Here is a 23,177-nt window from a genome sequence, read left to right as displayed (position 1 = left end):
GGTAGCGCGTGGAGGCAAAGGAAAGCATCAATGCAGTTTGCCTGAATGAGCACACTGAATCCTAACCTGCTGATGTGCCAGTGCTCTATTCCAAGCCCAGCACTGTTGCTGTAATCCCATTCTATTAGATGGCTCTGCAAATTAAGTGGTGGTTTCTGATATGTCGTAAGCTCATATGTCGGCAGAGTCACCTCAGTCTTTCATCTTTCAAAGGATGGTAAAATTAAATCCATAACGCTGGTTTGGTTTGCATTTGTTTTTTCGGAGGGGGTGCTCATTTTTACAAGGTGAACAGTGCCCAATATGTTGTCTCTTTATCGGAGGTTTAGTAAATATATTTTAATATAAACCCGACAGCGTGCAGGCTTCCAGCAAGGTCTCAAAAGCAGAGCTGCTGTCCTTCACCTCGCTTCAGTAAAGTGTATCTTTCTAAGATCTTAGTCGTACAATAGCTTTCAACAGGCAAACACGACAATTGGAAAGCACAGCTCGTAGAATACAATGCACACTCCCTGAGATGCATTTATCTTAATTCTTCGGCTCAATGAACGTTAATTGCTGTTCCTATGAAAACAAAACAATATGAACACCCCTGGTGCTGCCGGTTCATATGTGGGGGTCACAGGTTCGAATTCTGCCATCTCGTTTTAAAGCATTTAAAAATAAAAATGTCCTTCTTTAAAGAAAACACAGCGAATACATGTGTTTGCAAATGTATTCCGTTTTATACTGACAGCTGGTATGCACTAATTAAAGTGCAGGGGCACAAGAGCAGAGGGAACAACAAACTAAATTGGCAACAAACTCAACACACACCGATCACTTTCACAAAGTAAGGACACCACAAGCCCCACCTCTCCCCCCACCCACATGAGGACTGAGTATCGGAACCCCGGGGGACACAGCTTGAGATAGTTGCACCCATATTCAAATACAGTAGCTGCCTGTTCATTGGGGGGGGGCAGGAGCCAGAGCCCGAGGCTGCAGTGGGACAGACAGCATGAGGAGCGGCATTGGGTACTGTCCCCTCTCCTAAACTGACAGTAAAAAACCTGGGATTAACACTGGACTGGGCTCTGAACATGAAAGATCATGTTGCAACTATGACAAGCTCCTGTTACTATGGTCTCCGACTTTTGAGGAAAATTCTACCTTATATTCCCATCTCTCATCGCAGAACATGAGTCCAGGCATTAGTAATTAGTCGTCTGGACTACGGTAATGCCCTGTTGGCGGAAGTTGGAGAGACTCTACTGGCCAAACTTCAGGTAGTACAAAACACAGCAGCCAGAATGATTCTAAACCAACCTGCAGGTTCACCCTCAACTCCTTTATTGAGGGAACTGCACTGGCTCTCAGTAAAGAAAAGATCCTTCTTTAAGATCAGCTGCCTGACATATACTGCCTTGAATGAAAGAGGCACGCTGTATTTACAGAAAAAACTGCGAAAATATTCCCCTTGTAGGAACCTCAGATCAAGCTCTCAAGGCCTCTTAGAGATCAGATAAGTCCATACGGGAGACAGAGCCTTCTCATTTCTTGCCCCGAAATACTGGAACCAACTTCCATATGCAATACAAAAATTACAAGTTATAATATTTTTAGGAAACAACTGAAAGCTTTCCTGTTTTAATAATTCCTATCTCTTTTTCTGTATTTCTCTTCTTTAGTTGCATTCTGACTAGCTAGCGCCGTGATGCCCCAGGGTGATGTGAGCGGTAAACAACCATTACAACGCAACTATTACAACACACTGCTTTTACAATGCAACTTTTACAACGCAGGATCCTTTACAACGCATGCCATTACAACGCATGACAGTACAACGCAGATGTCATTACAACGCATGCCATTAAAACACAGTTTTGGGTAAGTTTGATATTGTTTATTACATGTTTTTAAAAAAAATATTTTATATATAAAAGAGTATTTATTTAAATACTAGAGTATTTTTTTAAGTAAAAGCTTTGGTAATGTTTTTTAAATATTTATTTTAAATTTAGAGCATTAATATGCAATTATTTCTTAAATTAATAAAATAATAGGAAATGTATTTAAAGAGTATATTAAAAATATTAAAAAAATAATACTCTAGTATTAAACCCCCTTGTTGTTTGAATACTAATTTATACCCTTTCACTATCCTACACTTACCCTATTTTTGCATCCCCTTGGAGTTTGAAAATTAATGTATACTCATATACTATCCAGCACTTACCCTACTATTACACCCCCCCTGGAGTTAGAATAGTAATTTTTACCTCTACACTATCCAACACTTACCCTATTATTACAACTCCCTGGAGTTAGAATAGTACATTTTACCCCTACACTATCCAGCACTTACCCTGCTATTACACCCCCCTGGAGTTAGAATAGTAATTTTAAGCCCTATACTATCCAGCACTTACCCTACTATTACAACCCCCTGTTGTTACAATAGTTATTTTTACCCCTACACTAAACAAAACTTACCCTACTATTACACCCCCCTGGAGTTAGAATAGCAATTTATACCCCTACACTATCCAGCACTTATTCTAGTATTACATCCCCCTGGTGTTAGAATAGTAATTTTTACCTCTACACAATCCAACACTCACCCTACTATTACACTCCCCTGGAGTTAGTATAGTAATTTTTACCCCTACACTATCCAGCACTTACCCTACTATTACACCCCCCTGGTGATAGAATAGTAATTTATACCCCTACACTATCAAACACTTACTCTACTATTAAACCCTTAGAGACGCGTGGGTTCAGACTACCTGTTAATGATTGTGACATTCTCATTTCTTGGAAACTTTGCTCCTCCCTCAAAGTTTCCAAGAAATGATAGAAATTAGGACGAGGTTTTCCAATTGTGCGGTTGAAGGAGTTGTGCCATCCCTCTATGGCATTGTTTGTCTTTGCCTCTCCTTCTAAGCAGGTCGTGTAGCAGTTTCATCACTCCACCTGAAAACATGGCTTCCTCCTGCGACCCGACCTGCTTAGATGTCCAATCCATGTGTCCTCGAAATTATTTAACATGGGTGGCAATTTTTCTTCGTTTGTAGTAAAATAGTCGGATTCAGTAATTGCAGTGTAGTACTCGTCTACACTTGTAGGAGGGACAAAGCAAAGTACAGTTCGTTTTTTTAGTTCGAATTGAAGTTTGCTATCTGATATGTAATCCACAGCTAGGGATGATTTTTGTATTTTACGCCAAAATGCCTGGGAAAATGGAAAAAACATCCCTGAGTTTGGGTATCCGTGTTCGTTTTGGAAATAACATTTATCATCGCGAATTCAAAATCAATAATTATTTTCCTAGGACTTTTATTGGATGTTTTTGATTTAACCACTGTTAAAAGTTCAGTGTACGTTTTGGATTGTTTATCAGGAAGCAAACTGTATACTAAGGGTACTACTGTATGATTAATTTTTGCATGAATAGTTTATATTTGGGTGAAAGGATGGGGGGTACTTTTAAACATCCCATCCATCATCCAAATATCACTATTTTCTAACTTTGCAAGGTTACGGGGTGTGCTCAAGAAAATTATTAGTTTCTGAGGCTTTTGGTTATCATGCAGGATAAAAGTTTCATTAGAAATAGAAACAGAAAGTTCAGGAGGAATTACAATGTCAGTGAATGTTTGGGGTGTAACTCTTTGTGGGTTACTTGCCTGTTTTTTACGTTGAATAATTCGTCTCAGATTAGGTATAATAGGCATACTGCTAGCAATGTGGTCAGGAACATGTTGAGCTACCTCCCTCAAAATAGATCCAGAGGAGTCATTGGAGGTGCTTGCAATATTTTTTATTCCGCTTATGGTTTCTCTAACTTGTATCTTCTATTGGGCCTTCAACAACCCATCAAGCTCCCGTCAGGCCACCAACAGGGTATGGCCCATGAGTGGAGCCAGTTTCCGGCGCATGTCCCTAGGACCTGGTGAGGATTTCCTCACCAAGGCTTGGGCAATGTTGCAGGTCCAGCATCCTAGGTCCTCCCACCATTTCTTGCAGTGGGCCCTGCACCAGCGAAAGATCCCCAAGGCCCACGCATTTTGGCCAATGGCTTTCTTCAATGCCTTCTTCTGATGGAGGTTTACCTGTATTCACAAAAGACATGAACCAAGTGATTGAAACAACAAATACAGTGATCAATTTTACCATCTTATAAATGGATAAAACGGTATGCGCATGTATGTGACATCTCATTGCACAACATTGGTACCATACACAATCTAAACTCCATCTCCAACTGTGGACACAATCTGTAAATTCAAATTGCCCACTTGACCCATGCTGTGTAGTGCCTTGACAAAAACCTTGTAAGGCATGTCCTTTAGAATTGTACTCTGCTGTGACTTAGATGGGCTAACCCCACAACAATGAGACTTCATGCAGGGGAGGAGACTAGAACATGTAAGCATACACCCTTACCCACCTGACACTCCAACAACATACACATGCTACATATAGCCTAACATTGGGGTGCAGACTGACCAATATCATAAGAAGGCACAGTGCAAACATTTGCATGTGTCACATTGACAGATACCACTCATACATGAGAACCACATGTTGTCCATTTAAAGAAATAGCATACTAGTAGAAGCTGCCTATTTTACAGGTTGGTAATCGTGCGATGACACATACCCACTTCCATATCAGGAACTCACACATGAAGGGTGAAACGAATTCTCAAATTCCATTCGTACAGGATTGACTTTAACCAGTTTTATATCCACTGAAGTAGTATTACATAAAATAGTGACATTGCAAATCACACACAAAATATTGCAATACAATGGTCTTAACTCTGTAACCAACACAAACATTAATGACTGCGTATGAAGTATGTTCCAACACTCATGATATCACAGAAAATCCCCGTGAGGAAAACCACTTTTATCTATATTCAAATCTCTATCAAAAGAGTATTGGTGGAAGGATTTCTCTTGCTGAACTTGCTACTATCATGTCGACTACAGGGAGCAAAACCATACAAAAACATGGAGAGTCTAAACTGACTGTGCCTGTCAGCCTATGCCATTTATGGTGATCATTAGCTGCAGCCATACTCATTTGAGGCATTCAAAACACACTCACATTATATTCACCAACACATTTACATGACTACAAGTGCCTTTGTGCCTTTCTGGGCCATGACATAGGTGACACAACTATGTGTGGGACTGTGAGGTAGACTTTGCAGATTCTTGACCTCCATAGGCACATGCTTTTAGGAAAAAAGATCTGGTCGGCATCTGTGTAATGTCTATTTACAAGCCTCATTTGTTCATTTGTTCATGAACTGACAATCGCAGGGGGTATACCAACCATAGACTCCGGAATTAGACCCATCTAACAAGCTTATGTCTGTAATCTAGTTCACATCTACATGTAGGATATGTGTGCTAGGTAGCCACACACACTTGGAAGATGGTACAACACTGATACAATGGCCAAATGCATGATATGTCAGAACATTTACTAGCCAAATCCAAATACCACTGTAAGTCCACAAAGCTGTAAAATGTGTGGTGTTTGGACATTTGTGAAAACTACATTTCATCCAACTATTCTCAAAGGGAACATGGGAATAGACACACACATTTTTATTGCACAACCACTTGTGTGCATTCATGTCAATGAAAAATTACAAGGGCTACACTGAGAAACAACCGTTAATATTTTAGCAACATCAATGACATACTCAATAGTCCTTGTGTGCCTGTGATCAATAAGTTCAAACAGGTGTAAGTGTATACATGCTCAAAACAAAACTGTGCAATTTTTTTTTATTTACTGATATCCATGGGTTTGTATAAAATAGCGGAAGATCAGCTGATAATAAAATAGAAACACTCCCTTAACGATTTGTCCAAATTCATATGTAATGCAAAGTGAATCCAGAAAAACTCTTTGCCTGCATATTGTCTGTCATGGTAAAGCATGTTAACAATGATTGCACACCCCTTTTGTTAAAGGATTTAAATTTATAGACACACTGCCGGCATGAACAAACATAATTAGGTCCTCTGCTGCATGACTACCGGAAATATTGAAGCATCCTTGCGGGATACAGACAAAGCAACATTTGTCATGGACTGGCATACATACATATCAGTCCATGCATGCTCACTGAACTAACATTAACCAACTGTGTGTGAGGCCCAGTAGGCAGTATCAAAGGAGTGGAGAACATTTCATTGATGCAAAATAGGTTTGATAAATGTTCTTTTGCTGAAAAAAGGTACTCAACATTTGTATGTATGTTTCAAGGACCTAAAAGGTCTAAACATCATGGGAATAAGTGGCCATGTAAGTGTCACAGATATGTTTGGAAATATGGGATATGATGGCTATACATGAGAGCCACAGCTTACTCAAAGGGACGGGATCAATGAGCAACTTCAAATTAGCATTGTCACAAAGGAAATCCTAACAATTTGTTCTGAAATGCTATTGTATGAGTCCAGTCATTTAAACTAAATAACATGCAGAATGTCAGGGAAATGATACTAAAACTAATCATCAGGAACATATGCCAAATCTGGAAGTCTCAGCACACTGAAATTCAGGCTAACAGAAAAACATGTATGTTTAATATATCTACTTTGCTTGTGTAAGACAAAAGACATTTGAGATACACCAACTGGTTCCACAAAGCACACAAGACAGAGACAATTTACATCTCTATGTGACAAATGGTAGATGCAGGCTTAATGGTGAAAGCAAATGCAGAAAGAGGTTCCAAAATATCAGGTCCAAGCAAGTCAATGGAGCATGTATGTTCCCAGCCTGTTTCCACTTCAGCCCCAAAGGGAAGGATTTCTCGCTGATGTAGTTCCAATGTCATAGCATGTGGACCAGGTGAATCCCCGGATGCTTCGAAAAAAGCATTAAGCAACATTGGTATACGCTGGGGACAACTAGTCAAATGGGCATCCAAGGTGCCAATTGTACATTCATGTATGAAGAAACTCCGTTTAGCGAACTGAGACTCAAATCCAGTGTAAATTTGTACATATACAAAAAACAGCAAACACAAGATGAATGCAATGAAGCCATACTATACCAAAGCACTGAACCATCCATTTATGGCAAAGCAGAACCAGCGTCAGTGTTTGTTACATTTTGTCTTGAACTGGGACATCCATAGCTGGTTTAAAATACCACAAACACAGTCCCTACTGCCAGGAGAATCAAACACGTAATGCCTTCACAAAAGATTCAAAATTCCAAATGTGCAATAATAGGAATTACACAGACCTGGGTCTCAAAGCAGCCAACAACACCAGAGATGGAAAAAACTGTAAGACGACATTGGTATCAAACATGTACAAGATACGAGGAACCAGCTCCCCGACATGCTATGTTAAGTTGGTAGGATGTACCGTCTCTATCTTGGATGTCGACCTTCAAAACAGGAGATCCAACGTCTCTCTGGCAGAAGGTAAGGCCATAACAGTTGGAAACATCATGTCCTTCAGTGTGTGCAGAGTATCAAAGCTTATTGAATGATATTGCACAGGCCACAGTATAACCTGCCTGACAGTTTGGGCAGATGCATAAATTAACTCGTGTACACCAAGGCTAATTCGATTGAACTTACACTGCACAAGTAATGGGAGCTTGCTTAAAACGGGCAGTCTTGATCGGGAGACAGAACTTCAATGTCTTCCGAAAGTAAAGTAATACACAGACAGTTCACGTCTGCGTGGGACAGTCTCTGGTTCATCTTTTCCACATATGACATTAAAGTACAATTGAAAACCTACATAACTGCATTCTTTTATATCTCCCGTAATACACAGTGGGCACATAACTACCATTCAAACCTGTTAATCAGAAAGCTGTTTGGACCAACAGAGAAGATATGTGAGGAACGTACCTGCTCAACCGGTGAGCCGTAGAGTTGACTGTAGTGGGGGAGGACCTCTTCAACCAGGGAATCCAGCTCCACTGGCTAAACATTTGGGGCCTTTGCACCTTCTACGCGGATCATGATGGCTCACAGATATGGCAAACAACAGCTGTACTAGAGAAGGTGTAGATCTCAGCAGTGTCAGGAGGCAAGTGGGGTGTATGGCAAAACCGCAATTTATTTGTGCACAGTGCAGGTTGCGTTAGGCTATCTTATCCATGCACGGACAAATTCACCAATGTGAAACAAAGGCTTCAGCTACCACATGCGAGACCGCCTTACTCATGGCCAAGTTCTGGTGGCGACTTTTGATTTTTCAATGTCCGGGAACCGGTGCCAAGCAGTCACCATTTTGGCTGCTGTTATTTTTCAAAAATCAAATGACAATCTGAAGTCTTGCAATCCCAGCAAGCAGGATTACAGGTGGGAATTTCAAACTGGAGGTTTTCTGAAAGGGGAGTGGTAACTCCCTGGCTTATCAAATGACAACATTAGGGAATCATGAGTGATAACTTGTTCATTGCTGAGTTGCATTGCAATATGAAAGTTCATATAAAAGTGCCCATGAAAATGTATTCACTAGTGTAATTGTAGATGTGTATTTTATTGTAAAACAAACAAAACAAAAACGTTAATTGATCTCATCTTTGTTTGAAAACCCGTACTTGAGGCACATGAAGAGACAGCGACAGGAATCAAAGGAGTCTTGGAGATTACACTTCAGAGACTGTGAAGGCTGATACTGCGGCACATATGCAAGTCTACGTGAAGTCGCAAAAAACTCGGCAACGTTATGCGCATGTTCGTGAGATGTTTTTGATGTTCGGCAACGCGGATTGCGTGTTCGGGTGGAAATATTGCGCAAACTTCACTTGCCAATGTGCGTGGTCATCTTGTTACACTAGTCTTTGCATGGTTCTGGGGCCTGTTTTTCAAACCCTCTCTAATCTTTTCAATCTTTTGTTTTTTACACTGGTTTTCTGATCTTTTTTTATTTATTATCTATCCCTCTCTCTCCATGAGTGTATATTTTACATTTAGCTAGGTCAGGTGGTACTTAGGTTTGGTATTCTGGAATCAGAATGGAACTGGATTAAGAATTAATAACTAGACGGTTCGCGAGTCCCGCGATACTACTAGTCGATCAGATTAGATAGGTCACTGTTATTACAACTGTTGTTTCTAAAACAAATTCTAGAGCGTTTTTTTAAATATTGTATTTGTTTCACACCAAACATCAATGTTTGTCTCTTTCTTTATTATATCTTACATGATGAGCACCCAGGGGCAAGAAGAAGACGGGGTCTGAGGAGGGAGCTGGAGATGCCTCCCATGGCCCGGAATGCTACTCTACCGAAGGCTCTGCTGTTGACCCCAGTAAGTCCTCTTGTTGTTAATATTAATAAATATATTTCCCTAACTTTCACTGCACCTTATTTTTCCGAACTATTATTTCCATTTCCTAATTCAATTGTTTACCAAATCTTCTTTGATGTATCTGTTTCAAAAATTTTCTTAGCCCTGCCCCTAACTGCCTCTGACTCTGTACTACTACTATCAATCTGTGTGTAGCTTCCCCACTCATATTCACCAATAGCTCTAGCCACTGAGTCCAGTCCTCTGGGTTGCCCTCTTCTTAATCTTGAGATGCTTTTCCACAATTGCCACCACCAAAATGCCCAACCAGATATTTTACTATTTTTGATAGGATAGGACATACTTCTACTGTCTACGCTACTCTGTCTAGTACTCGACTTGTACTAGTGATGTATGTGATGTATGTATGTATTGCATTAACTATTTTCAATCTTGCTTGTGAAAAATTATAAATAGGGGAAGACGTATATGGCATCTAAAAAATGTGTAATATTTTTTCTAGGTACACCGACCACCAGTGAAAGGGCCAGCGGCAGTGCAGGCGACGCCAGCCAGGAGGGAGCAGCGGATGTGGCAGCTACCACGGGGTGGGTGAGCCAGCAGCAGTGGCGGGCGGTGGTAAGGTATACTTATATTCCTTACTTATTGACAATAGTAGTTACACACTCGCTGCAAGGTTATACACTGTATGTTGAGACTGAGACTAAGTTGTTGTGAACAATGGTTGAAGAAGAAGACACCCTTTACTTAACATTAGCAATAGCAATAGCGGCGGGAGTTGAGTAACTAATGGCCTCTTATATCTGACTTCAACTCAGCTGGGCAAGTTTTATGGAGAAGACTAAGAGTCAGATGACCTTGATGGATGGGTTGAACAAAAAGGGAAAGAAGGATGGAAAGAGAAAGGATGGACAAGATGTAATATTTGACAGGCAGAGACGGATACGTAGGATGCATAGGTGGCTGATAGGAATCGGATGCATGGGTTGTTGAAGGATGGGTGGAAGGTAAAAGAAAAGATGCCTGCCTGGGTGGGTGAAACTGTATGGGTGATAGGAAGAATCCTCCGAGGGTTTCATGGGTGAAAATCAAAGGCAAGCAAGGAAGGACCTATGGGTGGTGGTTTAAAAAAAACTAACAAGTATATGTTGTTGGTGAAACTAAGGTTTGTTGAGAGATTAAAAAGAATGATAGACATGTTTTATTTGGATGCCTGGATGGTATTCAATCATCATAGCATAGATGGAGACTGTCCCTGGATGAAGAGTCTTTGAAGAGAATGTAAAAGAGAAATAAAGTGTGCCAAAGAAGCAAAGCCCAGGAGAATAGAAGATTAGAATAAAAAATATATAAGCTAGATTAGCAATGCAGTGATTGATAAATGGAAAAATCGCTGGGAAGAGAAACAACAGGTCTGTTTTTTCCAAGGTTTTAGATTCAAGGTTGTATTTTTAGAATACTACCTTGAAGCAAAGTAGTTTGCAAGCACAGCATATATATTGTGTATGTATGTATTCAAGCGCCTCCCTCCGACTCCGAGGCCCACTCTTCAGCTATGTCATTTATTTTCGTCTTTGTCAGCCTGCCATGGGTGGCCTATCAGCTGCATGGCACAATCAATCAAAAGTACCTTATGTTGTCCCATGTATAATCGATGATCGTTTGGATCCAATATCATTATCATCTGCCTTGATGTAGCAGTCAGGGTGAAAGTGAAACTGAGCAGTTGCCATTGATGTAACATAGTATGGCCACCCATAAAGGAAAAATACAATAATTGTGTAGTTGTAGACTATAGCTTCCCCACCAGAAGACAGTAGTAAATAAAAATAATGTGAGCCTGTGACACAAGTATGTTTGTCTAGGGCACAAGTTGACTGAGCTGGCATGCCTAAAACAAGTTTATTTTAGCTAAACAAGAGAGAAAAGAAGACTGTTTACTCCATAGTGCCTAGTAGTAGTAATTCCTGAAGCTCCCACAAATATTAGAGGCCAAGGAAGTAGGAGCATACCACAAATGTTTTGTACCTTGCTTGATCGTGCTACTGTGCCACTATGTGCAGAATTAATTTTGTGTTACTGTTTTGCTAAGTGTATTGGTTACAATTGTCTTTTGTCTTTCTTGATATAGCTATTCCTTTCCAACCAAAAGGACCACCAAACAGGAAGGAGTTGGCAGCCACGGCCTGGCCCCAGAAGCTGGAGGCCATCTGCAAAGAATATCAGTGGCTGCTGGTTCTGGTGGAGAAGGAGGAGGAGGTAGCAGCAGCTGCAGCCTCTTCCAATGCCCCGGGCCACAGCCAGGTCCCTCCAGTGGTATGGTACTGCAGTCTGGCAACCGCCTGCTGTGCTTCATTCAACACTGCTGCTTCCCCGTGGATGCAATTGTAGAGCATTCAAGTGCCACATGCTCCTCCGGGTGACGCACCTAGAGGAGCGGATAAAGGTCCTGGATGGTAACAATCGAGCCCGCTGCTAGAAATCCGTCACATTGCCCCCCTTTTAATCTTTTTTTTGGTGGACGTGTGCAGACATTGGTTGAACTATTTCTTTATCTTTGGACATTGGTTGGGGTTAGGCAGAGGGTGGTTCAGGTGTTGTGTGATTTTTACATTAGTTTATTTTGTATGGGGAATAAATTATTTATACTTAAAGTTTACATAAAATATAAATGTTTTGTGGGGGGTTATTCTTTTACTTCACATGATTTCCTTTGCTACTGCAGCCAGTTTTTGATTTAAATAATCTGCTGATAGTGTAACACTCAAACAGATAGCTGCGGTACCCTCACTTGTGAGTAACTTGTCCTACTAGTACTGTCAGTCTCTCCTCCTAGTCTATGCAGATTGCAACTGGACTCGAACGGACGGGTGTGGGTGTGTGAATTGATTAATTAATTTCCATATTATTAATTATGCTGCCCCAAACTTCTTCTTTAGTAGAACAAACTACAGTACACAAGAAGACTGCCAAACAAGAAACCATGATGACAAGCAATGCTAAAATAAAATAAAACATAATGGTGAGACACACCACGAGACAAGGCAAGGGAAAAGGAAGGTTCCAGAACGTCTTAAAGTTGTGGAGGTAGATGTAGAAGAGGAGGTTGATGATAATGATGAGCCAGTCATCATGGACATTAGTCTCGAACCAGTGGAGACCGACATTACCCCATCTCAAATTGCTGTAAGGGATGTGGCACGGATACCACCAACATAAATAACATCAACACCACCCCCATAGCCTAGTACAAGTTACAAACTGTAGTGGACTCGACCTATGAAGTAAGTGCTGTGTAAGGATGATGAATTGATGCCGGCTATAAATTATGATGGATTATGTGCCTCTGGAAAAAATGTGACTTACAAAAACTGAGCATGGGTGGGCCAGCAGAAGAAGATCCTATCCCTGCCTTGAGTTAGTGTTGCTTTTACCACATCTGCCCCAGCAAGTGTGTGATCAATTATTGGCATAAATTAATTTAATTTAGTCACACTTCAATAAAAAATCACACAGTCTGGGGGAAGCTGGTTAGGGTTTGATGAGTTCTTGGGAAACAGTATTTGAGGGAAAGGTTTGACAAAGACAAACACTACACATGGAACAAAACACAATCTTGGCAGTTGACCATCATAAATCTGTTAAGGGAGAGTAAGGAAATGCATGCATGATGATGACTTGAAGGTTAATTATGAGTCTTCCTAGACAAGTAGTACAGGCCAGGGCAGCATTATATTATTAATTAATATTATTATGCAATTGCATTGCATGTCTGCCCCCAGAGAGACCCAAATTACATACATTTTATGTGCTGTTGTACCAGGCTTCCTCTTAAAGCTAGCAAAGAAAATTACAAAATAGCTGTAGGGGTCAAATATATAAGTAAACATAGTAAACAACAACACACACAGTCGTAAAAGGATTGTAGAGAAAAAATGAATCAAATGTAATAAAAGAAGACAATACTATAAGTCACTATGTTATGGTCAAATTGGGAGTTGCATCCCAGCATTCCTCTTGCTTCTTCCTTCCATGGACGCTCCATCTCAGGTGCCACTGCCTGCCTGGTGGATGTGGATTGGTAAGGTAAGCGTGAGTTGTTTTTCCCAGTATAGCACTGGGTAAAGGTCGGCCTGTAAGTGTAGATGGAAAAACAAAAAGGATGTTGAAAAATCAAGGAGAAAAGTAATGTTAAAAAATGTATACATTACGGAGGAGTGCAACAAGATCACTATCGGAGGCGGCATGGCTAAATCATGTCTACTCTGTTTCCAGCATTAACCTACAACAACAACAGGACAGAGCAGGCCTACGGTGCCCACCCAACGTCCACTTAGCTTAGATTTTTGAGCCAGACACAGCAAACATATACAGCAACATAGCATATCCCAAATTAAGTAACTAAATCAATGCACCATTGTCAGTCATACCACTACACTTGTCTCCACAACTACACAGACATGTAGGTCTGCTGTGGTTGTTGTTGACTTGTTTACCTTTTTGGCCACTTAATGAAACACCCAGAGTTATTCCATTAATCATCTCCGATCCTACTGAATGACTAGTATGCTCATCATGGTGTTCAGCTCTGTAGTGTACGGAGTGAGTCTAGATTCCATATTAAACCATGCAATGGATCGGCCAGCAGTAGAACTACAATTTTGTTAATAAACAACAAGAAGGGAAACATTTACTTGAGTCACTTTTTTGTGTGTAGAATAGAATAAATAATAGTACACGTCATGCACAACACAAACACTCATTGTCAGCGTCCAGTGAATGCCCTCATCATTACATGTTCTTAAGGGACAGTCCCTCTCAACTCGGAAAAGAGGATAGCAATAGTCAGTTAGTCATGTTCTTTGGATGGACTCGATGAGGTCGGCCCACATTTCTTGTACTATTCTCCATCCAATGTTTGGCTTGGGGGAAATGGATTTAGGGCGAGTCAGGAAGAGTGGACAGGAGCAAGACTCGGAGAAGTGGACTTACTTCTTTAATGACTGCACACAGTTGCAACTGCAATCCGAGAACAAAAGAGTCAGACAGTGGTGATGGATGTGTTGTGATTCGAACCAGAGACACTCACAAATAATAAAAAATAAATAAGGAAGAAAGTAACATGTTGAAATCCTACTTGTTAAGGAAGTAGAACTCGTCCCCAAACTCTGGTGGTTCACCCAGAAGTAGGTCATCGAACACACTACTTCCATGACCTGCTCAGTCGCTATCATCCTCTTCCTGCTGTGCTACTTCAGGTATGGTGTAAGCCGGTGATATAAAGTGCTGATTCATTTTTATCATGGCTAACCTCTCCACGTTTAGGGGTGAAAGACTCATCCTTTTGACTGTTACAATGGCACCAGCAGCATTGAAAACATGCTCAGAAGAGACACTTGCGACAGGGCACGCCTGATAGTTTACCGCCAGTCTGCTGAGCACTGTCATTGGCCCCTTTTCCCAAACCAATACACCAATGGGTTTTGATTATTATAGACCTTTGTTGGGTCATCCAGACCGGCCTGGACCATCCGCTCAATGCTCAGCCATTCTCCGCTTTTCTCTGCCTCTTTTGCCTTTCCCTCAGCACTGGACCTAACAAGCCCTTGCTGTACATACCCTTTATGTGCTGATTTCACTGGGGCTGATGATCCTGTTCTTGCTGTTGTTGATGTTGTTTTAGGTGTTTGTTGGTAGTTTTGACTGTTTTAACACATCACAGAGATCCTAGCAATCCTACATTTTGCTGTCAAACCATAACATTACGCTTGTGTTCCTAACAAAATATAATACTTATTGATGAATCCTTAACTCAACACGTCAGGACTTAGGTTAGATCATGCCAAAGAGCCTGGTGGCAAGTGTAAATTATGTATACCATCTCACTTGCCAACCAAACACTGTCTAAACACAATCCCCTGGAGGGGAATCAGGTGGGTGGGGCAGGTACCTCAGGGATAGATATGTGACATATGGGTTATGTTTTCGGACGGGTGAGCTTGGGCTTAGCAGGGGTGCTTATAGTTTGGGAGGGGTGTATAGAGTATAGATGAAAATCAACAAATGTCAATCCATGGGGCACTTGGCCATCTCCAACTGGTTGCCTTCATCAGTGCCATTTACTCAATCTGTCACATAACTATGTTTTTTGTACCAGAAATACACATGTAGAAACCTAAACATGCCTTAACATTTCACAGAGATCCTAGCAATCCTAAATTTTGCTGTCAAACCATAACATTACGCTTGTGTTCCTAACAAAATATAATATTTACTGATGAATCCTTAACTCAGCATGTCAGGACGTAGGTTAGATCATGCCAAAGAGCCTGGTGGCAAGTGTAAAGTATGTATACCATCTCACTTGCCAACCAAACACTGTTTAAACACACTCCCCTGGAGGGGAATCAGGTGGGTGGAGCAGGTACCTCTGGGATAGATATGTGACATACGGGTTATGTTTTGGGAGGGGCGAGCTTGGGCTTAGTAGGGGTGGTTATAGTTTGGGGAGGGGGGTATAGAGTATAGATGAAAACCAACAATTGAAGTAATATGGTCATGGTGGATAAAAGCATTGAAATAGAGTCCCTAGTTTCCGGAAACCAAAGTCCAAATTACTCCTCATATCAGAGTGGGAAAAATATGGAGGTAATTTTAACAACATGAATGAGTGTCATTCGAATGTCCACACCACATCTTCCACAGAGCAGCCTTCCCCATCACCCCTGAGTTATGCTGCACCATCAACTGCACCATCAAGACCACCACCTTCCCCAATGACTGGAAACATGCAGAGATCAACCCCCTGCTGAAGAAAATGTAAATGTAAATGTTTTTGTACTTGTATAGCGCGCAGCTACCCGGACCGGGTCTCCCGGCGCTTGTACTCATACCGCTAAGGAACCCTTCCTGGTTTTCCTTGTGAAGTGTCCACTCCTGGGCCCCCCCATGGTGAAACCAGGCATCCTTGCACTGTTTGGGCCGTTGTGGAGATTAAGCAAGCTATTGCCCAGAGTTGCAGCGTGGGACCCATGTTTAGAATAGCCACTGAGGCGAGAATATCCGCTCAGAGAAATTTGAGCCCGAGACCCGCCGAGGCGGGAATCGAGCTCTGGTCCCGGGCCAGAGCTCTGCATCAAGGTCTGCCACTCTAACCATTGAGCCACACTTCTCCACTAAGAAACCGTCCCCAGAACCGACAGACCTCAAGAATTTCAGACCCATCTCCCTGATCCCCTTCCCAGCCAAGGTCATTGAGAAGGCCATCAACGCCCAACTCTCCGAGTTCATCAAAGCCAACCACGTCTTGGACTCCTCTTAATCCGGCTTCTGAAGCAACCATAGCATGAAGACCACCCTCCTCGCTGCCACCAATGACATCCGCTCCCTCCTCGACCAGATAAAATAAGCAGCCCTCATCCTCCTGGACCTCTCAGTCACCTTCGACACTGCCTTCCACCACACTCTAAATACACGACTTCATGACACCAGCATCCAAGTCAAAGCACAGGACTGGATCTGTTCTTTTCACACTGGCAGAACACAGCAAGTGAGACTATCACCTTTCATCTCAGAACCCATGGAGATCGTCTGCGGAGCCCCCTAGGGATCTTCACTGAGCTCCACACTTTTAAACATTTTCATGGCCCGCTCGCAGCCATAGTTAAGAACCATGGACTCAACATCAACTCCTACGCTGACAACACCCAGCTGATCCTCTCCCTCACCAATGAGCCCACAATTGCCAGAAACAACGTCCACGATGGGATGAAGGCCATCGCAACCTGGATGAGAGACAGATGCCCCAAGCTCAACTCGTACAAGACCGAAGTCCTCATCCTGGTGCCCAGCACCTCCACTTGTGAGGACTCCTGGTGGCCTGCCGCATTAGGAACCCCTCCCACACACCTACGGACCACGTACAAATCCTCAGCATAATACTGGACTACTCAATCATGATGAACCACCAGATTAAAGCTGTCTCCTCATCATGCTTCCAATCTTTTTGCCTTCTTCAAGAGACCTTCAGGTGGATCCCCACTGAGGCCAGAAAGACTGTCACCCATGCACTTATCAGCAACAGACTCGACCATGGCAATTCTCTCTATGCAGGCATCATGCAGAAACTCCTCAGGAAACAACAGAACATTCCAAACACCGCAGCCAGACTGGTCCTCAAAAAGCGACGCTACAGCCACATCTCCAAAAACCTACAAGTACTCCACTGGCTCCCACTCAACAAAAGCGTCATGTTCAAGCTCCTCACATACGCCTACAAAGCCCTTCACTATGCCAGACGAATATGACTCATTACAATGCATGCGATAGATCGCATGCCATTACATTGCCGTTGTTACACCGACCGCGATGTTACATCGTGAAGCATTACATCGCAAGTCATTACAACGACTTGCAGTAAGGGGCACGCTGGACTGAGGAATAGTATTAATTACTATTCCTACTCCAGTTTGTGCAACAGCAGGGAAGGTGTTGAATTATAAATCCAACACCTTGTGACCCCTATCGCAAGTTGTTGTAACAACTTGTGATGTTATGATTTGTGAGGTTACAATGCTGTCATTGTAACGACCGCGTTTTAATGGCATGCCATCTATCGCATGCAATCTAAACGCTGTTTCCCATTGCCGGACCCGCATATCTGAACAACCACCTCTCATTCCACGTACCCAGCAGACACCTCTGCTCCGCCGAACTACCCCTTGCCATCGTCCCTCATATCTGAAAGACCAGAATCGGAGGAAGATTCTTCTCCTGTCTCGCCGCCAAAACCTGGACCCTGCCTCTGAAAGGTTCTCAAGATCTGGTTCTTCAATTGAAACTCAGCACCTATCGGGACCAGAAGCCCCCCAAGCGCCTTCAGACCCTCACGGGTGAGTAGTCACGCTTAAGAAACACTGATTGATTGATTGATTAATACAGCAAGTACATTAGTGGTGAGGTGGTTCTCTGCTAGTGGTTCTGATCTTGCCACCCTTCTCTCCTGAAGTCTTACATGGATGTCCCCTCTTTCTCGGTGAGGAGGGATCAAGAGCTGCTGAGCCAGGGGTGCATGTGGGTGAAAACTCCTCTGTCAGGGCCTCCCTTCCTGTGGCTGCTGTAGAGGTTGATGGTGCTGACATGCTTGGCACACAGAAAGGGGAAGCCATACTTGGGAAAGCCATGCAGAGGGTGCCATTGATATCCCACAGCACCCCTACCATGAAGGCCACACCGGAACGTAGGCCAGCCACCTTGGTGCAGACCCCTGTCACCTTTGTGCATAGGCCCACTACCTTATTGTTGAGACCAGAAATGTTTCCTCAGATGGCAGAAACCTCCTGGTATGTTGACTCATGCAACTCCTTCATTTATCATACTTCATTTTGATAGCCAGTCAAACACTCCTTGAGTGGCCTGGTAAATACTCAGGACTGTGACATTCTGGGCACCCTTCTCACCAGTGGGCACATGCTGGGGTTCCACATTGACCCTCCTATGACAAGAACTGCAAGAACTGGCAGCCTGGATGTCCGCCAACTGCCTAAAACTCAATGGCAGCAAGACCGAGGTGCTCGTGGTGGGGTGGGGCCCACCTGTCTGGTCGTCAGCATGGTGGCCACCCTGCCTGGGAGAGGTACCTGTTCCATGTCACGAAGCAAAGAACCTGGGTGTGTGGCTAGATGATGATCTTGCTTTTGACTCCCAGGTCAGTCGAGTGGTGGGAATATGCTTCGGCATTTTAAAAACCATGAGGAAGATCTTAGATTTCCTACCCATTACTGCTCGCCGGACGCTAGTGCATGCGTTAGTTACATCTCGCATGGATTACAGCAATCTGTTGTATCTGGGGGCAACGGAAAAGGTTTTAAACCGCCTCCAGGTGTTGCAGAATGCTACCGCTCGCCTTATTTTGAGGCTTCCTAGAAGATCTCCCTCCAGGGCAGCGCTCCAGGAGTTGCACTGGCTTCCGGTTAGAAGCAGGGTGGAATTCAGGGCTTTGGCCACATGCCATCGTATTCTGAGAGGAAAAGCCCCTGTCCCACTACAAAGTCTGGTCACCTGGTATGAGCCCACCAGGAGCTTGCGATCGTCATGTACAGTTCTTCTGAAAATCCCTAAAATAAAGAAAACGCGCATGGGGGGTAGATCATTCAGATACCTGGCCGCGAAGCGGTGGAATGATCTGCCGATAGAACTACGCATGGAGCTTTCGGAAACCCTGTTTAGGCGAAAACTTAAGACCCATCTGTTCAGACGCTAAATACTGTTTGGGTTGTTACACGGCCACCCTACTTACCACAGCGCGGGGACACGCCTTGGGCGTAAACCAGGCGCTTTATAAAACTCCCTAATAATAATAATAATATGACTTCTAGCCCCACTGCCCTCTGCCCTAGATACAGACTGCACACTCCCGCTGGGTCCTTGATGGCTGCCAGATGAGAAGGGGGTTGTGATGCGGAGTGTACATTTACATTTTTAGAGGATGCTGGCAATGTTTTTAGATGTCTTTTTAAGAATTGGTGTTAATAATGGAGACTAACATGCACAAATAGTTTCTGCTTCTATTTTGGTCAAGTGTTTATACCACAATACTGCTTTTCACTCGCCACTGCCAGCAGCAAACTGCTTGTGGTAACACGGTGTGCAAAACCTTGATGTCAAGTGTGGGTAAATAGGTATGCTAGCATAGATTCATTAAACACTTTGTACAACATTTCTGTCTACAATAGCCAGAGCTTGGAACAAGCTTGGAACCTATTTCCACCTCAAGATCAAAAACCTCTATGACTACTTCATCAACCATCCACCAGATCCCACAGATGGCCCCCAACCCCCCAGAAACACGAGCCAGCCCACCATCTCCAATTGGACACCGACCACGGCTGAAGACACCGCCTCGACAATGAAAAGTATCCACTTGGGGGCGTCAACCGACCCCTGACCCCCTCACATCTACCAAAGAGCCGCGGCTGCCATTGCACTCAAACTGCAACGGACCATCAGCACCACCTTCAAAACAGGCACCTTTCCAGATGACTGGAAGAGTGCAGTAGTCCGACCCCTGCTCATGGAGCCCACATTTGGCCCCACCAACCTCAACTATTGGCCCATCTCGCTCCTCCCCTTCGCAGCCAAAGTTGCAGAGAAAACAGTCAACAGGAAACTTACACGATTCATTGAAGAGAACGCTGTCCTGACCTGTCCCAATCCGGATTCTGAAGCAACCACAGCACAGAGACCGCCCTCCTCGCCACCACAGATGACCCTCCTGGACCAAGGCCACTCCGCAGCCCTCATCCTACTTGACCTATCAGCGGCCTTTGACACCGTCTCCCACCGCACACTAGTTACCAGACTACACAACGCAGGCATACAAGGAACAGCCCTGGACTGGATCCGATCATTCCTCACCTGAAGAAGCCAAAGGATCAGACTCCCACACTTCCTCTCCGACCCCACAAAAATCACCTGCGGAGTCCCACAGGGTTCATCCCTGAGCCCCACCCTCTTCAACATTTACATGGCCCCCTCACAGCCATCGTCCGACTACACGGCCTCAAAATCTTATCCTATGCAGATGACACCCAGCTCATCCTCTCCCTCCAAACTTAACTTCCAGAAAGGAATGCAAGACGTCGCAGTCTGGATGAGCAGCAGCCTGAAACTCAACGTAGAGAAGACAGAAGTCTTTGTCTTTGGTACCACCCCTTCTGCATGGGACAGCACCTGGTGGCCGACCGCCCTTGGAAGCCCACCTACCCTCTCAGACCATGCCAAGAACCTCTGCATTGTACTTGACTCATCACTCACTATGAACCGACAGGTCAACGCCGTCACCTCCAGCTCCTTTAACATCCTCTGCATCCTCCCCAAGACCTTCAGGTGGATCCCCCCTGAGCCAAGGAAGACAGTCACCCACGCACTCACCACCAGCAGACTGGACTATGGAAATGCGCTCTACACCGGCATCAACAAGCCCCTACTCCGCAACTCCAGACAATATAGAACAATCCACCACACTCGTCCTCGGCATCCCCCGACACTAACACATCAATCAACACCTACGAAGTCTCCACTGGCTCCTCGTGGAGAAAAGAGTCACTTTCAAAATCCTCACTCACGCCTACAAAGGCTGACACAACAATGGACCCAAAAATCTCAACGTCAGAATCAACTTCCACGTACCCAAAAGAAACCTCCGATCTTCAAAACTCGCACTGGAAAAAAACCCACACATCCACAGAGCCAGAGCAGGTGGAAGAAACTTCTATCACATTGCAGCCAAGACCTAGAACGAGCTACCGGCAGACATCAGACGAGCGCCTCCCTGAACACCTTCAGGAAGACCTTCAAGACCTGGCGCTTCGGCTAAACAGATCTGCAGACCCCCCTTCAGCGCCTTGAAACCCTCACGGGTGAGTAGCGCACTTACAATTCCATGATTTATTGATTAAAAAAACATGGTGTGAGATTTCTCTTGTGTTGTGTTTTCACTTTATTACTTGTTTAAGTGATGTATAAATACTTTACACATTGTAGCTCAGTTAGGCCTGACTGCTTTGTGCCATGCTACCAGAGGGTTGAGTATAGGTTAATTTGGGATTTGTTTGTCTTTCACCCTGACAAGAATTGTTGTTTCTGCTTAAGGAGAATTTCACCCCCTCAGCCAGTAACCCAATATCCTACAAAAAAATATGTGTTTTTAATGTGAAAAACAATAAACAGACTAAAAGGAATTGTGATATAGTATGTGTATAATCAGGAACATGAATTATTACATGCATTATGAAGTGTGCTTTCTTCATAAATGAATGCCCAGCATATTTATACTTTAAGAAAGGTTTTTGAGATTATTGAAAATAAAAGATGCTTTGTGTCACTCCCACATCTAATACCATTAGAAAGTATGGAAGCCTGCAATCTTTGCAAAAAAGCCATCTCACTATTACAGTCCTCAATTAGCTTATCAACTGTAATAAATTAATACACTTTAGTTGTTATGTCCTAATGCCTTCTGCCAGAGCCCGCATAAGGAGAAAGACAGGTTACAGAGCAGAATTGCAGCAGCAATTTAAACAAAGATGTGAAAACTGTTTTTTCATTCTCCTGATCTGTTTTCATAAAATGAACCAAAATCAGCTGAAAAGAGGTATTCCTTCTATATGCAATGTAAGTAATTGGATTATTGGCCAAGGGAGTAAGAACCCACTTAATTTCAAATATTTATCACAAGTCTGGTCAGGGTGAACTACTAATGGCATTAAATAAACCTGTGCTTATCCCTCAAGTAGCTTGAACAATAAAGCAGTCAGGCTTAACTTAGAGGCACTCTTTAATGTATTTATGCAAACCTTAAACTATGATAAATTGATAACAACACAAGAATAGTCCCAAACCAGAGTAGAAATATAGGGTCCTTTTTAATAAATAAATTGACACCAAAAATACAAAAAAGTAATACGTGGAACCATTGTTATGTGTTTCCAAAGTTTAAGGTCAGTTTAGGGTTTTGTCCGTGGTAAAGGGGGTGTGCAGTGCTGCGAGCCGAATCTCTGCATCATGCAGCAGTGAATCCAGTGAAGGCAGTGAAAAGGGCAGCATGGTGCTGTGATGCATGGCCCTGTGTCTCTCTGCGCCACTCTGTGTCAGGACCTGTGAAACCATCAATTAATAAGGAAGAAAGGTGCTCTGACAACAACCAATGATCCAGGACCTTGAGGACAGCATGTGGGGGTCAACACTCACTTTCATTTTCATCCAGCAGAGGGGACCAAGTCAAATCCAGTATGTTTTGGTCTGTTGGAAAGCAGGAAAGGCCTCAGGATGCTTGTGTCCCTGTGGATCAAAGAGGAGGTCAGTAAACTGACACTTGGAG

At 43.3% G+C, this 23,177-nt stretch overlaps 1 long non-coding RNA gene across 1 annotated transcript in view; it reads left to right on the top strand.

Moving 5' to 3' along the window:
• Positions 1–1,674: 1,674 nt before the first annotated feature.
• LOC144761536 (uncharacterized) overlaps positions 1,675–23,177 on the top strand; it is a 56,141-nt gene continuing 34,638 nt past the window's right edge. Inside the window, exon 1 of the long non-coding RNA XR_013595771.1 lies at positions 1,675–1,869. This is a non-coding gene — a long non-coding RNA (uncharacterized LOC144761536). The remainder of the gene's footprint in view (positions 1,870–23,177) is intronic.

The sequence above is a fragment of the Lissotriton helveticus genome, chromosome 6, assembly GCF_964261635.1.
Source record: "Lissotriton helveticus chromosome 6, aLisHel1.1, whole genome shotgun sequence".
Lineage (NCBI taxonomy): Eukaryota > Metazoa > Chordata > Amphibia > Caudata > Salamandridae > Lissotriton > Lissotriton helveticus.
The sequence above is the reverse complement of the archived record's forward strand: the minus strand, read 5'-3'. Positions and strand labels throughout refer to the sequence as shown.